This window comes from Echinococcus granulosus, assembly GCF_000524195.1.
Source record: "Echinococcus granulosus chromosome Unknown EG_S00196, whole genome shotgun sequence".
Lineage (NCBI taxonomy): Eukaryota > Metazoa > Platyhelminthes > Cestoda > Cyclophyllidea > Taeniidae > Echinococcus > Echinococcus granulosus.
Window position 1 is genome coordinate 85,401 of NW_020170576.1, and position 4,872 is coordinate 90,272.

Consider the following 4,872-nt stretch of genomic DNA (forward strand, 5'->3'; position numbering starts at 1 on the left):
TCCTCCTCCTCCTCCTCCTCCTCCTCCTCCTCCTCCTCCTCCTCCTCCTCCTCCTCCTCCTCCTCCTCCTCCTCCTCCTCCTCCTCCTCCTCCTCCTCCTCCTCCTCCTCCTCCTCCTCCTCCTTTTCCCTCTGCTTACCCGCTTCGCCTCAAGGTCGATACGGCCTGCAGTGTCTTTGAAGTGAAGAAGTCAATCTTCCTAATGAGGTATTTACTTTGCCCACCACAAAGTGTCTCCCTGAAAATGGCAAAACATTTTCTGTTAAGAGGTTTGAAAGGCATTCATTTTGAAATAATGCTCCAATGCATTATGTACAACGAAGGTGAGCATTTCTCTCTGCCTCTCTCACACTTTGCTCCTTCTCGCTGGGTTGAAATTTCTCAGGAGAGCCGCAGCCGAGATGCAGGAAAAAGAGCAGTGGGATCCCCCACCATGGTATTTAGTGACACAAGCAGAATTAGGCATACCTGCGTTACTGACAGGCAAAGTGTTAATCGAAAGTGGGGAATAGAACATCAGATGAAGAATAGACCATCATTAGATCATCAGCATCAATTTGATCGGATATAGAGAGTTCCTTCTCCTCCCTTTCCGATTTTCCATTGAAAATGTGACAAAAACTTAATTTTAACGGTGCAGGCTTATAGTTTTTTGTGGTTAAGTCAAAACATTGATGTTGTGATCTCAGTGGTGCCCTCATCATCCTTCTTTGCTTAAGCAATAAACATTTCCTCCCTACTGCTGCGCCTTGTGCTGTCCCCGGAGATGACTCACTTGGAGATTCAAGGAATGACTCAACCCTACAAATTTGGGAAGCAATCCTGATACCCCAAATGGCAGATCAAAGCATTATAGAGATGGGAGACACCTATTTCCACAACAGACGGACCCTAGACGTCCTGCGAATTCAATCGCGAGCAAGATCAACACTAGTAGACAAGTATATTGCAAATTACTAGGGCTCCTTTGGAAATTGTGTGCATTTGACCGTGTACTGTGTAAGGTCACGCTACTCTCCCGTAGGATTTCATTGGATCATTGTGTTCTGCCGGTTCGGTCTTCATTCTGCTGTCATGCCTCTGGTCTGCACAAAAGTTCACCAGTCCTTCCACAGTTTATTAATGAGCCTGCTATAAAGTAGTAGCCATCATTAAAATATTTTCTAGTTTACTAGAACACTTTGACGTTGACAATTCCAATTCCAGATGCTAGAAGTCGTGTCGTTCGGTTTATAAAAGGAAAGTATCGCAGACTTACCACTGTCAAATAGGACATCTTATCAGCACGGTAAAAGAAGTTGTAATTACTTCTGGTGGCCCAGGTGGATGCGATAAAATGCAGGCGTCGCGTATTTCGGAGGGTTCATCCATCGTCAAATCCCTCTTGAGTTTGTAGGGTGGGAAGAAGAAAACTGTCAAAAGTAAAAGCGATGATGCCAGTACTTTTGATATAAAGGTGTGAAAGCGAAAGTGGACACGCTTAGAGTAGGTTACTGCTGCAATTTGTCAAAAGTTGGCGTTGTTTTGCATTTACTACTCGAATATTTTACCAGGCTCCTAAAATCTGGTTCTGGTTTACTCTCTCTGAATGGCTATTACTACCTACAGGCAGTCACTAAATATGCCGGTGATGGCCACAGTGTATAAAGCCAAACAAAAGACCGTGACGGGGTGAGAATGGAACCACCCTGATTTCCACCACTCAGCTGAGCATCGGATGAGCACACACCACACATCTAGGTTAGTAGTACTCGCTGACAAATAGAAACCTCCGCGTTGAAGGACCTGCCTCCTGATTACTACAGTTGGCAACTCGGCAGAATGCTGTTGCACATAAAGGAGCATTTGGGCTTTCAATGCATACACGGCAGACGCTTTGGCATGGAGGTTTACTCACCCAGACTACAAATGTGTTATTCCACATTCTTATGACTTCGAAACCGAACAATCTGGCGTGGACCTAATTATAAGGCCACGACACGGTGGGTGTTAGTATTATTAGCTGTTAACTAGCCACTACTAACTAGCTGACTTATGCGCCTTTTCAGTAGTTATCAGTCTCGTGACCTCTTCTTGTGACATCCGTTATAAACATGCTACATCTCACCGATGATTGAGTCTTTAAAGGACCATCCTTTGGAGTCCTCTCCCAAGGTGAAAAGACCTAGTCACAGATGTTTAAAAGTGCCGCCAGACTGGATTATTAGCTACAGGGGTCGGAAGTGTAGAGCGCCACACCACCAAGATGCAATGACCTTGCAGTTTCCGAGCACTTCCTTGAATGGTGTCTAAACAAAGTGTCAAGTTCTATTAAGGAGCAGGATACCACTTAGCGAGCTCTTAAGCAGAGTCTGCAATAGTATGTACACTGAGGGTAAAAAGGTTGCTATGACTTGCTTGTTTATTTTTATGCACAAAAATGTCAAAAAATGTCAAAATCTCGAGGCTTAGTAGATGATTCACCCTCACACATGGTGTAGTTTTTGCCTAGATGGCAATGCTTAGCTCATTCAATTAAAGTAGATTCCTACTGTTGTGAATTTTGTGTTTTTGTTATTGGCCTCTTTATGAAGAAATGTTAAATAGAATTCGGCATTTTTTTATTTCCTTTATCGTTAGCGTTCAAGAGCTCTCTGGTTTGTTCGAGGTTTGGTTGAGGTAGGTAAATAATGGAGAGGAAAAGGCCTATTTTACCCACCGGGAAGAAGCTAAAGAAATCTGTTCATTTTTTGCAGGGTTTGGCACTCGTTGATAATGTTCCAGTTGATAATTGTTACAATTTTGACTTTTGGCATCACACAACTCTCCGAATAGCGTACGAAATGGAAGAGATGTTTCCTTCACAAAGTAGAATTAGAGAGATAGAGGTGACAAGAATGAAACTGTATGAACTGTAGAAATTAAAATTTTTAGAAAAGAAAGGACCTTTTATGACATTAAAGCAGGGGCTATCTAATAACGAGGAGTTATAGGCCTGTGCTGTTGCGTATAAAGGCGGTATGATGGTTTTGCAGGCTAGGTCCTTCCACGATTTAAGTGTTTGTTCTTATGTTTGCCTCCTCAGGGATTTACATGTAAGGCTAGAGGTGGCACGGTAAGCAAATGCCAATGGGTTTTTTGGTTGGGCAGCTGCACTAAATGAAGGCCAAGTGGTGTATAAACCCCCTTCATCATAATCTACTTAATTTCAGTCTATCTGCAGCTTGAATGTTTATTTTCTCCTCACCACTTATAAGAAATGAAATAGACTCTACCTTGGCTTCGTAGAAAATATAGCCCGATTAAGAGGTATCCTTAGTCTGGTCCTTTATTTACTCACTTAACTTGGAGCTCGATTGCAATATCCTAAAAAGGAACCCCATAACTTTAAATAATGTATTCTTGCTCTTTGGAATTCCCTTCCCGTAATTCGTCAATCTTCTACTTTCTCTGACGTCAGTGTTCAAGTATTCTCTGAAGAGTATTCAACAAATCACACAGATGCAGTTTTCCCCTCCTCGAGTATTCGAAGTTTGGTCTTAGCAGGTGAATAATGGAGAGGAAAGGGCAGTAGAGGAGAAGTTGGAGAAGAAAGACTGTTCACGAAATTACTTGTATTAATTAGTTGCCTAAGCTCATTTTACCCACAAGGAAGAAGCCAAAGAAATCTGTCTATTTTTCGTTAGGTTACGATTTGTCTGCATGGCTGCTGGTGGATAATATCCCAGGTGGTTGAAGCCCCTGAAATTCTACATGTCGACTTAGGGCCCCTTCCTAGTAGTGTTATAACAGCCATTTTATTAAACCTCTCATTGACCCCCTAAGTATTAGTAGATGAAAGCTGTTCACTAGAGGAGATCTTGAAGGTGGCGAATTCAAGGCGCAAATGAACTTTACGATTCCTCTCTCCTGAGTGATGGCTGGTAAAATACGTCCCGAGAGCTTCTTTTAGGATGTCAAGCTGCAGACCTAGGTAGTGATTCTCAGACCTCGTAAAAAAGGAACAAAAAATACGAAGAGGTATGGCGTAAATTTAATTGGCCCCCTCTCAGTTGACATTGATGACGGGAATGGCTAAGGGAAAGGTAAGACCTTCGTTTGTCAGGCTTGACAACGTCCTCAAATGAAGTAGCGATCGTTTGGGTGACAGTGAAGAGGCGTTCCAGCTTCACATTATCACACAATTCTAGTCTCCGATTAAAACAAGCAGTTTGCGTCCAACTTTCCCCCAATGTTTCTGCATTATGTAGGCAAATAATTAAAATAGCTGTTTGCCCCTCTTCTGCTTCTTCATTGCCCCTACCCATAATGCCTCCTCAATGAGACCGACTTGCTGGCAATTTTGACTTCTTTTCAAAGTGTTTTATTGCCACATGACGTTTTACTTCTTGGCTATTTTTTCTCCCGTTGAATAAGGTGGTGAAAAGATGAGGCGAAGGTTACATGCACGCCAACATGGGTAGTAGAGGTGGGGAGAAGGAGATAGACTTTAGCCTCTGATTGTTTGGCTTTCGGCAAGTCCGTCTGGACTACACACACATACACGCATACACATGAGTCATGTCTGGATGGTGGTGTGGTGCCTGCTTCCCAATTGTAGAGTGAGCAGTTTGTGGTGGGTTAGTAGACCCTAACCAGATATGTCGACGTTGGCTTGACATTAAGAGAGACGACAGACAACCACAGAAGGAAGCACTTGGAAGCACCCGAAAACTGTCCAAAATGTCTCCTTGGAGTGGAGAAGAAATGACATTTTTTCATACCACAGCTGAGAATACCTCTAGGTGGATGTAACGACTGCTTTCCTGTCAATTAGCTCCACAAAGCGGACAGTAGGTGGATCCACATTCCCCTTTTTTCCGTCCCTATTAGCCCTTTTATTTGTTCATTCTA